The following is a 13,456-nucleotide window of genomic DNA, read 5'->3' on the forward strand; positions in this document are numbered from 1 at the left end:
CTTTATGAAAGAAGATATATGGATGGCAACTAACCAAATAATAAGATGTATGAGATTAAATTGTATATTGCAATTATGTGCAATTTAATACATGTCAATTACACCTTTAAAAGTTGTTAATCATTAGAGAAATGCAAATAAAAAGCACAATGAGAGACTGCTACATAGCCACTTGAATGGCTAAAATTAAAGAGACTGACTATACCAAGTGTTGGCAAGGATGTGGAGGAATGGGAACTCTCATTTGCTATTGGCAGGAGTGCAAAATCACATGACCACTTTTAAAAACAGTTTGGCAGTTTCTTAAAAAGCAAAACATATACTCATCATATGACTCATCCATTTTCACTCCCAAGTATTTACACAAAGAAATGAAAGCAAATGCCCATGCAAAGACTTGTACGCTAATGTTTATAGAAGATTGATTAGTAATAGTTCTAAACTGGAACTAACCCAAATGCCTATCCGTAGATGAGTGGATAAGTGTGTAATACTACCGAGCAGTAAAAAGAAATGGATTCTGATCCACACAATGATATCGATGATTCTCAAAATAACCATGCAGAGCAAAATGAAGCTGGGGAAAAAGTACATAATGTATGATTTCATCTACTTAAAACTCTAGAAAATGCAGGCTAATCTATAGTGACAGTGAACAGATCAACAGTTGTGCAGAAAAGGTTAGGGGGCAAGAGGGAGGAATTTCAAAGAGCATGAGGAAATTGGAGGAGATAATGGGCATATTCATTATATTTCATGTGGTAATGACGCATACACATCGATGTTTATCAAACTTTACACTTAAGCGATATGCAGTTTATTGTACACCAATTATACCTCAAAAATTGTTGCTGTTTTTTAAAAATCCTATGATACTAAGTTTAATAACCTACCTCAATGGTTGCAGGGCTTTTGAAGAGTGGGAAGTGAGTGTGCTGAGGATTGAGTTGTCTTTACATTAGAGGGCAATCATTTCAAAGTGAGCCAGTGTTGACAGCACAATACAGGATGTAGGTACTGCCGTGGGGAAGACGCCTTCATAAAGTCACTTAACTTTTCCCGAGTGCCTACTGAGTGCTAGACACTACTCTGGACAATGAGATCACAGCCATGAACAAAAGACACCCAAATCTCTACCATCAGGAAACTACGTTCTTAATGGGGGAGATTGAAAATAAACACAATAACTGCATAAGATGTGTTTTCAAGAGTGAAACGTTAGCAAGGATCACTAAAGCCAGGAGTGTGTGTCTGTACTATATGTTGGGGCAAAAGGACGTGTTGGAACTTAAGATAAAATGTTTAGGAAGGTCAGAATACGGAGGAAGTGAGGGATTGAATTGTAGAGACGCTGGGAACAGAGTGTTCTGGCAGAGGGAACAGCAAGTGCCCACCGAGGAGGAGCAGGGTGAGGAAGAGAGGAGCAGCAAGGGTAGGATGCATGTGCAGGGAGAGGCTAGGAAGCGCTCTAGATCACACAGGGCTTATTCCTGAGTGAGGAGGAGAACACGGAGGAGGAATGGGTTTCTTTGGTTGCTGGGTGGGAAATAGATTTAAAAGCTCAAGGAGCTTAAATAAATTTAAATAGATTTAAATAGATTTAAATCTCCTACAAGGAGATCTGAGAAGGGTCTCTTGCATTCACCTGGCTGAGAGGCCATAGTCGCTTGAACCAGGGGTTTGGCAGGGGAGGTAGGAACGGCATCCAGCTCTCCATATTTGGTGGAGGTGGAGCTGATGGACTGCACATGTGTATGAGAGAAATACAAGCCAAGACTCATATGGAAGTTTTTGGCCCAAGCAGCTGGAAGAATGGAACTGCTCTTAACTGAGAGTTCAGGTGTAACCACTTGCAAGCTTGCTTCAAAACTCCTTTCAAAAAGGAGTGTCAGAGCTACGAATGAAATCCAGAGTTTTCGACTTGCTGTGGAATACTCTTTCTTCCCCCCCACACTCCACGCCACTGTATGAGCAAGGACGGGAGGCAGGGCTTGCTTTCACTGGGCGACAGCTTTACTGGGCATGCCAGCTTATCACAAACACCCTCCTGGGAGCCGTGCAGAAGATGTAGTCACTCAGAAGAAACAACAGAATCTGAGGCCTCCGGGCATCCTAACCAGGCAATATTTCTTTAATTCATCAGCTTGACTTTGTTGCCACCCCAGCCCTCAGTTGGATGGTGGGTATTTCTTGGTTTCCCACAAAAATCTGGACTAAATTTTAAAGAAAAGAAAAAGGCTGTTGACAGAGAAGTTCATTTGCTACCTGACTAGCCATCTGCTTGAAAACAGGTAGCAGCCAAAAAATTTAAGAAGAAAATTTTTGACAGAAAAAAAATGTAAAGTTGAGCTCTTTCCTTGTAATTCACAGAAAGGAAGATGAGAGTGTGGTTTTCGTGAAGCTAAAATGCACCCAGTTTGTGGAAAAAAAACAAACAAACGTGTTTTGAGGAGTGTATTTTGAGAAGTTCTGCCTTAGGTAATTTAATATTCATTCGCACTGGCTTCTGTCACCCCTGTAAATGCAGTAAGCAGAGCTGCGGAGGAGAACAGCCATCTCTGGGTCCTGACTTCAGCTGCAGAAAAAGGGAGCTGTGGAGATGCCAGCAGCTGCCTGCGTGGAGGAAGATGCGAGAACATTGCTTCCGAGACAGGAAGCCAGACAGGGCCGGGAAGCTGTGGATTCTCAGGCAAAGAGCTGAAAGATGCTGTCGCTGAGGTCAGGGGAAGAGCAGGAGGGCTGGATCCTTGATGGTCGCAGAGTAAGGAGAACACGGTTTGCACCCACAGGCCCCTCCCTCACCATGCAGAGATTTCAACCTGGGGCGTCGAGACCGCAGGTGAGGCCAAGAAAAGACTTATACTCACAAAGTTAAGGTGAGCTGGGTGCGTGTGTGTGTGCGTGTGTAAGGGGTGGGTGAGTAATGCACGGGCAGAGGCGGATGTGTCCACCAGGCTGAGCAGACACTGAGACTGCAGCCCCCGCACCCCAGGGAACAGGCAGGACGTCTTACTTTAGGAATGTGTCTGCAGCTGGCAGAGCCCAGAAGAGGGGCTTTTGTAACTGTGTCATCCAGTGCATTAGTCGCTAACCACATGTGGCTGCATAAACTTTAAACTGGCTAGAATGACACAAAATTGCAAATGCAGTTTCCCACTTGCACTAGCCCTGTTTTAAATCTCCATAGCCACCTGTGGCCACTCGCCACTGCTCCAGGTGTACAGATACTGGACATTTCAGCCACTGCAGAAATGTCTCTTGGCAGTGTCTGCAGGTGACTGCTGCAGCTCTGCTGGGCAAAGGAGAGTGGCCACTCAGCTGCCTATGGATGTACATGACCCTGCCGACATCAGACCAGCTGCTCTCAGCACGTGAGCTGCATCATTAGGGTGGATCTGGGGCATGCAGGGAGAATCCCAGACTGTCAGAGAGATGGCCTGGCCTGCAGTGACCGGCCGGGCCTCTTGTCCTCACGGTCACATTTTCAGAATTGGGGGCAGGAATCCTGCTGGTGAGTCTCCCGAAAACATTTCATTTTACCCAAGAGTTTGTATTTTCTAAATCCTGGTTCGCAGTGAACCTTTTATAACAAAGTATCTTTCGGGTTTCTACCTGACTGCCTTAATTATGAGTTTTTGGTTTTGCCTTAATGTAAAAGACATGTAAAAATGGGAAGGCTCAGGGGTGAGGAAATCTGTGGTGTGACTCAGAATGGGTCGCTCAGGCTGTCTGGGTTTCAGTTCCTTCTACCATAGGATAAAACAGTAGGAAGACAGTTTGGGGAAGCTACGACAGAGTCTGAGCTAACCATAGTTCTGGAAGCTAGTGAGTGACTTGAAGTTTTAGCCAGATTCTGAGGAGAAAGTGCAGGGATAAACTTGGACACACAAATCAAAGAAGCTGTGGGTGATCTCACAGCCCTACAGAGTCAGAGAGAAACGAGACCCCCCAACACTGAGCCACTGACCCCAACTCTTAAGTGTCAGAGCCACAAATGAAATCCAGAGTTTTCGACTTGCTGTCAAATGCCCTTTCTTCCTCACCACGCTCCACAGCACTGCATGAGAAAGGACGGGAGGCAGGGCTTGCCTTCACTGGGCGACAGCTTTACTGGGCATGCCAGCTTATCACAAACACCATCCTGGGAGCAGTGCAGAAGATGTAGTCACTCAGAAGAAACATCAGAATCTGGGGCCTCCGGGCATCCTGACCAGGCAATTTCTTTAATTCATCAGCTTGATCTAGTTGCCACCCCAGCCCCCAGTTGGACACTGGGTATTTCTCAGTTTCGCACAAAGCCAGCAGCGAATTCATCATCTGGCTGCAATGAGGAGACTCACAACACGGAAACACAGTCCTTCTTTCCGACTGGCAGGCAGCTGCAGGGTTTGTTTTTTGCTGGTCGTAGCGTAAGCGGGTGAGGGTGTTGAGCCTCCTGATGGCGTCAGCGACGTTCCTGAGTTATCCCTGGGAGCTGCAGATCATTGCAACACAGGGCTAGAAGAAGCACCTGCTGCCGTTCGGAGGATTTGTCCCGTCAGACACTCGGCAGCCCTGAGGGAGAATCGAGTTGTGAATTTCGTCACCGGCATACTGACATAAATTGAGCTGAGCTTGAATGTCACTGGCCACTCTCTGGCTCCAGTGGTCTTTCCCAACCAGAAGCCACTGGACTCGGTGACAACAGCTCTGTAAAGTGTCAGAATCCAGGACAGGCTTGCCAAATGACCCCGGGCAACCTGAAGGTGAAGGAGCCTCTCACCAACCGGAGAGGGCTGCACTCGCAGTGGTGCGCTCTCCGAGGAGGAACATTCTGGAACCTGGTCTCATTCACCCTCTGTTCTCCCTTACACTTGTTTGTCAACATGATGAATGAGAGGCAAATGGCAGGACCACACTGTTTCAAACATGTGAATTGATTTTTTTCCCTGGGCCTCTGGGTTCACGGACTAGAAGAAAAGACCTCAAATAAAACCGGATGTTTTCATGAAGCAAACTTTAACTTTGCATATATTACACCCAATTATCAAATGAACAAAAGCTATGTACGGATTAATTTACTGTTTGGCAAGCATGCAGTCACTCAATCATTAGTACCATGGAAAATGATCAAGTATAAAATAATCCTTTGGGACTGATTCAAAGGATTTGTTTTTTTCACAAGCAGACGGAAAGAGAAACAGCCACTTGTTCAAAAAGAAAGTGTGAGTTTGGAAGGAACATTTTGGTCACTCAGAATCAACTCAATGACTGTCATTGAAATTTCACAAAAATCTTGGTTCTTAAGTGAATTGGAGACAACTCAAACAGGACAGGCTTGCCAAATTTGAGTTTTTCAATAGAAGCTACATTATTCTGTGGGTCTGAGCCCAGAGCTCTGATGCAAATGGGATTGAGAGGCTAACCAATATGAGCCAGCAGGTTTTGTTGCAGTTCATTTTTGTGAAAAGAGCCCTATAAAGTCAGCAACCCAGGGGGGCTGGCCCAAAGTCTGATTCTCACTGGCTGTGTCTAAGCCATCTCACTCTCCCTTTCTGAACATTCATTTCTTGCTTCTATGATAAGGAATCTGGACCAGTAGTTCTCATGTGGGGGTATGTGGCATGTCATGACTATGAGCATTTAGTCAATAGAGACCAGAGATGCTGTTCAACATCCTACAATGCACGGAAAGGCCCCTTAACAACAAAGATTTATCTGGCCCAAAATTTTTATTGTATTCAGGTCGAGAAACCCTGGTTTAACCTAGATTTACCTCATTTTCAATAAGATAACATCCAGCTTCAACATCTTATGGTCCTACAGATAGTTCAGCATATTTCTTCCATTCCAGATCCTTTATCCTCAATATAAAAAATAATTTTTATTTTATTTTATTTTGCTGTTTGATTTTTTGAGACAGGGTCTCATTCTGTCACCCAGGTTGGAGTGCAATGGTGCAGTCAACAATTCACTGCAGCCTCGGCCTCCTGGGCTCAAGCAATCTTCCCACCTCAACCTCCCAAATAGTTGAGACTATAGATGTGAGCCACCATGCCCAGATGATGTTTCTTTTTTATTTTTTGTGGAGACAGGGTCTCATCATGTTACCCAGGCATAAGCTACCATGCCCACCCTAATTTTCATACCTTACCAAAAATATGTTGATGGCAGGCACTATGTTAATGTGTAAAGGAAAACAAAAACAGCAGAATAAAGCTTCCTAAGACATTGGTGACACACTTCTAATAAATACTTGCAATGGCAGTTTGCAATGACTCAAAGTCTTTCAGGGTATAACCTGTATCCTAGCAGTAAAATTAATCTTTTGGAAAATGACCTCAAAAATTGTTTGCATGATGTTTGCTGAATAAATGATTCATCAGATAATATCTTTGGTGCTGGAAAAAAAAAAAAAAAAAAAAACACGTAGGTCACAAAAGCCCCATACTATGATAAATAGGGAAACATGGATGTCTATGTATAATTCTGAGTTTGGGACCTACACACAGACTTTAAAAAGAAAATAAAGCCAAATTGTTTTCCCCACAGAAACACCCTTTCTCATTCATTTTTTTCCAATAAGAGCTTTGTTTAGAAGAACATGTATTTTCTTTGCTGACTTTCCCTCCCTTCCCCTTAAGCCCGAGTCTGATTTCCCTCCTTGGGAATTCCATAAAACCTGCAATACTTGAACCATTGCACTTCTTGCATTTTATTATAAATGTTGGTTCATTTGTCTGTCTGGTCCTTTGGACTTTCAGTTTCTTGAGGAAAAAGCCCATGCTTTGTTTATTTCTGTATCGTCAGTGCCTAGCCCCAGTGGGCACACAGTAGGTGCATCACAAATATTCATTGACACCGTTAACATCCGAGACTTAGCAGACCTGGCTGCTCCTCCCACGAGAAATGCTGAACAGAACCGTTGTTGGAAAGAGAGTTCAAAAGTAAGAAAGGTGCTAGAGTCACAGAGTCATAGAAGGAAACTGAAATCAGAGAGGTGGCTTTGAGTTTCAACATGATTTGAGCCCATAGGGTGCAGTGAATACCTTGGCACTGGAGTTTAGTACCCAAGGAGAATCAGAATTTGTGGCCTCAAGCCTGTATGTGCTGAGAAGCTGAAACTGAGTTCCCCAAATAAAGCTAAGGGTTGGGGGTAAGCCACTCCCAGGAACTCAAAAATTAGATAAACTGAAAAATATTGTAAGTGGTTCTGTTTAAAACGTTTGCATATATAAAGGAAGTACTTAATGTGTAATATAAGGATACAAAATTATGCTTAAAAAGAACAAGGAGAAGAAAAAATACAGAAAAGAAAAAAAAAACAAGGAGATTGACCAAACACCATAAATACAAATTCAGCCATAAAAATAAAATGCCACAGGCAAGTTAGACTGTAAACCAAACACAGCAGAAGGGAGAACTAGAGGGCTGAAACTACATCTGAGAACACAAAATACACTTTGACCCTGGGAACTAAAGAGATTGAAAATACAGACAAAAAGTGAAAAGAAATGGAGAAAAGAATGAAAAGCTCCAACTTATTTATGGAAAGATTCCAGTTGACAGAGTTGAGAGAATGGAGAAGAAACATTTGAAGGGAAAAAAGGTTTCCATAAGAAGCCTTACCAGACTTCTCCCTTATATCAATGGACCCATTTTTCTCTAATTAACCAAGTAGGTTTCATTGCTGCCTGTGTTACTATGATCTCAGAGACTGAAAATCTAGGAGAGTCTAGGAGAGAGCTGCCTCCATGTGTTTCTCTCTGCTCTGAGTGCTGTACTTTACACACACACACACACACATATGTGTATATATATATATATATATATATATGTATATATGTGTGTATATATATATATATATGTATATATGTATATATACTTTAAGTTCTGGGGTATATATGCAGAATGTGCAGGTTTGTTACATAGGTGTACATATGTCATAGTGGTTTGCTGCACCCATCAAACCGTCATCTACATTAGGTATTTCTCCTAATGCTATATTTCCCCTAGTCCGCCACCCCTGACAGGCCCCAGTGTGTGATGTTCCCCTCCCTGTGTCCATGTGTTCTCATTGTTCAACTCCCACTTATGAGTGAGAACATGTGTTTGGTTTTCTATTCTTATGTTTGTTTGCTGAGAATGACGGTTTCCAGCTTCATCCATGTCCCTGCAAAGGACATGAACTCATCCTTTTTAATGGCTGCATAGTATTCCATGGTGTATATTGGCCATATTTTCTTTATCCAGTCTATCATCGATGGGCATTGAAGACCACATGCCCAAGCATGATATTACAGACTATCATTCTTTGGGACTGCTTCCTGCATCACAGTGTTAGATCTCTAGATAGAACTCTCCTCCCCATCCAAGGCTGCTTTGGTTTCTTTGTATTAAGTAGCTAAAGCTTATTGGCCACTTACCACATGACCATCTTGGGAGAGACTGAATATACACATTAACAATGGTAAGACATATAAAGTCAGAACTCTGCAGTCAGCCCCAGAAGCCAACCCACTACCTACAGCTAACATCTCAGGAAGCCAAACGACAACCCTTGTAGCAACCAACCCAAGATGCTATAATTTGCTTAGCAACTGACAGCTACCCCCATTTCTATCTCACTTGCAGCTTAGGACCAACTGGAGAGAGTGAACTATGTGCCCTAAGCAACCACAGAGGATGGATGCAACACCTCTGGACAGCCTACTTCCTTCCAGCTTGCCCGGCAGCAGCCTCTGGTCAGCACACACCTGACACCTTCCCTTTTCTGCTATGAAGCTTCCCCACTCCTCTGCCTGCCTGTGAGTCTCTGCCAGAACACACATGATAGTAATAGACTCCCTTGTTATAGCTAGTTCTGAATAAATTTTTTGCTTGTTCTCATTTGAGTGGCTTTTGTTCATTTCAACACTTGCTTATTTTAGCTTTAGTGCACATTATTTTAAAAAAGTAAATTACAGATCCTCCTCAACTTACAATGGGATTCTCTCCCAACAAACCCATCATAAGTTGAAATATTGTAAGTTGAAAATGCATGTAATACACCTAACCTACCAAACATAATAACTTAGCCGTGTCTGATTTAACCATGCTCAGAACACTTACATTAGTCTATAGTTGGGCAGAATCATCTAACACAAAGTCTCATGAATACCACAGTGAAAGTGAAAAACAGAATGGTTATATGGGTACTTGAAGTATGATTTATACTGCATGTGCATAGGTTCCACACCACTGTGAAGCTGGAAATTGTAAGTTGAATCATCATACATCTGGAACCATCTGTATTTTACTCTGTAAAATAAATACGAAAAAAATAAGTAAAAATAATTTTTCGATTCTCAGTTATACAGCATTTTCTTCACATCATATTCCTTTTTTGCTTGGTCTGGGTAAATAAATATGGCTTGCTGGTCCCCCAATTTACATCCAATCCTGTGAAAATAGTACCTGTAGGTAACCTGTCTCGCTATTCTTGGATCAAATAAACCTAAACTCTAAGACTTGATGTTGAGGAAATCCCAAATGTAAACAAAACACTCTGATCACTTGCCCAGTGTCCCTCATTTCAACCACAAGTCTACAGTTCCTTTCCTACTCTTCTACTTGAATTTATCTTTCTTAGGAAAATGAATTAATGGAGGAATTAATTATATCAAAGATACACTTGATAACTTTTTTCTCATGGTTAATAAGGGTAGTAATCCAAGGAAATGGAGAGGAGGTAGGTAGCTGTGGATCCAGGAACCAGTGAATCACATACACACCATCCTGGCTCCACATTAAGCAAGAGCCTTTTGAAAGAAGGAGGGAAATACTTATATATGCAATGATGAATAATCTGTAACATCAGAAGCATTACTGAGCTCTTTATCTGTGTGTGACATAAAAGACCTGATTTACCACTAGCAAATCACTAAGTCCTTAAGCTGTGAAATTAAAAAGATCCCTAGCCATTAGTTCACTTCCTTTTGTTTATTAATAAAGACATTATAACCCATTAACTGACTAGCTTAAGGTCACAGCAAGTTATAGAGCATCTGGGACAAAGTACAGATTATTTTCCAGGTCAGGACTTGTTCCATTATACAGCAAGATGCTTACTGAACCACTTTCAGCCCCAAAGCTGCTTATGGACTTTCATGTCCCTAATTTGGGGATTATGGAATCATTTGTGTAACTTTAAAATCCAGTGGAATTTGGCTTTATTGCCCCAAATTTATGAGTTACTATTCCAATGCCTCATTTGATTTTTTTGTCAAATAGCCTTCCATACTATGTAAATGAGTATGACAAGGCTCTCACTATGGATTCCAAATTATTCTAGGGTTTTCGAAAATGTCAGCAGATTATATCTTTTTATTTTTCTTATTCTCAAGCTTTTTGTGATTCCATTCAACACATCTTACTAAGACATGCCACTACTCCTGAAAATTATTGTGGTTTTGTAACACAAAATCACTTCAAATGAGTATACAGTGTGTATATATGTGGGAATGGCCCTCACTCCACACTGAATTAGAAGGTCTTTCTTTAAAACAAAATTCAAGGCCAGGCACGGTGGCTCATGTCTGTAATCCCAGCACTTTGGGAGGCCAAGGCGGGCAAATCACCTGATGTCGCGAGTTCAAGACCAGCCTGACCATTGTGGAGAAGCCTCATCTCTACTAAAAATACAAAATTAGCCAGGTGTGGTGGCACATGCCTGTAATCCCAGCTACTCGGGAGGCTGAGGCAGGAGAATCGCTTGAACTCGGGAGGCAGAGGTTGCGGTGAGCCAAGGTCGCGCCATTGCACTCCAGCCTAGGCAACAAGAGCGAAACTCCATCTCAAAAAAAAGAAAGAAAGAAAGAAATTCAAATTTCTCATCAGGACAGATATGGGAACAAGGGAAGAAGGTGGATGGGAGTGAGGTGAACAATGAAAGAGAGAGGCCAGGGGGGCAGAGAGAGCCTGCACACTGCTGGAAGAACAAAGTCAGAGCCAGGCCCAGGAAATCTCTGATGCACACAACATCCATGTCAGTCTGGGACCAATCAGTTACCCTGCTTGCTTATCCCTCATCTCTCCCTTCCCGTTCCTTAATGAGGAGAGAGGCTGTGATAGGAAGGAACAGAGCAAGCCAAGGAGGGGAAGTTTGTTGGGCTCTGTCTTAATCCGCTGGGGCTGCTGAAACAAAATACCTTAAATGGGCAATTCATAAACAACAGAAATATATTGCTCACAGTTCAGGAGGCTGAAAAGTCCAAGTTCAAGGTGCCAGCAGATTAAGTGTCTCGTGAGGGTTTCATGGATGGTGTCCTGTTGCTGCCTCCTCATATGGCAGCGGGAGCAAGGAAGCTCACTCAAGTCTCTTTATAAGGGCACTGATCCCATTCATGAGGGTAGGGTCCTTGTGACTTAGTCACTTCCCAGAGGCCCCACCTCTTAATACTATCACCTTGGGCATCAGCTTCCAACATATGAAATTTGGGGTGGGGGACACCAACATTCAGACTGCAGCAGGCTTCATCACTAAGAATACAGGAGTGAGACTATGAGGGCCCAGAGGTTTCATTCAGCAAGAAGCCAAGGAGCAAAGATGCTCCCACCTTGCCATGAAGCATTTCACAGAGTTACTACTAGATTCGGAAATCCCCCACCATAGCTGTGTTGTCTTCTAGGGCTCCTGTGACAAAGGACCACAAACTGGGTGGCTGAAGCCAACAGAAACTTATTCTTCCATGGTTCTAGAGGACAGAAGCCTGACACCCAGGTGTCAGCAGGGCCACACCACCTCTGAAATCTGTAAGGGAGAATGCCTCCTTCCTTCTTCCAGCTCCTGGGGTGGCCGTGGATCCTTGGTGTTTGCTGGCTCACAGCTGCAGCACGCCAGCCTCTGCCTGCACCTCCACAGCCATGTGCATGTGTCTCTTCTCCTCTTCTAATGATGCCAGGCATGTCGGACCAGGTGCCACCTACCACAGTAGGACCTCAATTAATTGCATCAGTAACAGCCCTGTCTCCAAACAAGGTCACATCTGAGGTGCTGGGGTTAGGACTTCAACACATATTTTGGAGGAACGCAACAGTAACCTTCTGTCCTTTTTTTCCATGGTGATTGTGCTTACAAGGCTTCAAACAGAAAATCCTGTGTAAAAGGAAGGACCCAGGAGATGAAGTCTTTCTTGTCCAACAGGCTTGAAAGAAGAGAATCCCAGGTTCTCCCAGGAGCAAACAGTAGAGGCTGTGTTACGTGGCAGGAAAACACAAGCAAACTGATTTCCCCTCCTGTGCTCTCAGCACAGCACAGAACACTTCTGTGACCAGATGTGTGGGTTTTCCCCCACACATCCATTCTGACACTCTCTACTGTGAGTTACCATCCACTGGTTAAGGGTCCAGTCCCACAAAACTGCCCGCATGATGCCAACTGCAAGGCTGGGACTCCAGAACTTCCAACGGATCAGCCATAAATCAGGAGTTCCCACGACTCCCTCCTCGGGTTTGATTCATATGCTAAAGCCTCTCATGGAACTCCGGGGAACCCTTTACTTACATTTACGCGTTTACTATTAATATCGAGGATATTGTAAAGGACACAGATGAACGCCAGATGGAGAGATGCACAGGGCAGGGCATGGGGAAGGGGCATAGAGCTTCCCTCCCCCCAGACACTCCCCCACGTCCACCACCCCAGAAGCTCTCCACACCCTGTAGTTCAGGAATTTTTATGGTAGCTTCATCACATACATGTCATCGATTATTAACTCCATTTCCAGCCCCTCTTCTCTTCCCAGAGGATGGGGTGGAGATGAAAGTTCCAAGCTTCTAATCCTCCTCCATGCAGGAGGCCACCAGGAGTGGCTCCATTAGAACAAAAGATGCTCCTGTCACCCAAGAAATTCCAGGGGTTAGGAGTTTTGTGTCAGGAACTCACATCAAAGACCAAATATCAGAACAAAAGATGCACCTAGTACCCCTGTTGCTTAGGAAATTACAAGGGTTTTAGGAGGTCTGTGCCAAAGCTTGGGGCAGAGACCAACAGCAATTTCTTATTGTAGTACAATGTCACAGTCCACCCCTTGGTCGCTGGCCACAGATCTCTTACAGCAACATGATACACAACTCAAAAGATACTGTCAGTTGACTAGAAACCCATTCATCCATTAATAGTTAGTCTAGTCCATCATCATATTTTATGGAAATATCTCTCAGGGTGGGACTACTCAGATTGGCAGACTTGCACCCTGTCCCGTAGGGCTTCAAAAGCAGGAGTGGTCTCGGCAAACATAGCTTTACCCTTTCGGGTATCCGGGATTACTGAGCTAAGAGGCAATGCTGTCTTTTGCTCTGAACCGCTTTCAAAGTGTTAATGTCATATGAGACTTTCCTCATTGCAAGGGCCTTTTATTCACGCATTTACCCTCAGCTACCATTTCTCCTTCTCTTTGTTTAGACCCAAATGTTTCCACCCTTGGAAGGGACACTT

The sequence above is a fragment of the Sapajus apella genome, unplaced genomic scaffold, assembly GCF_009761245.1.
Source record: "Sapajus apella isolate SASKATOON/1434 unplaced genomic scaffold, GSC_monkey_1.0 scaffold82, whole genome shotgun sequence".
NCBI classification, from domain to species: domain Eukaryota; kingdom Metazoa; phylum Chordata; class Mammalia; order Primates; family Cebidae; genus Sapajus; species Sapajus apella.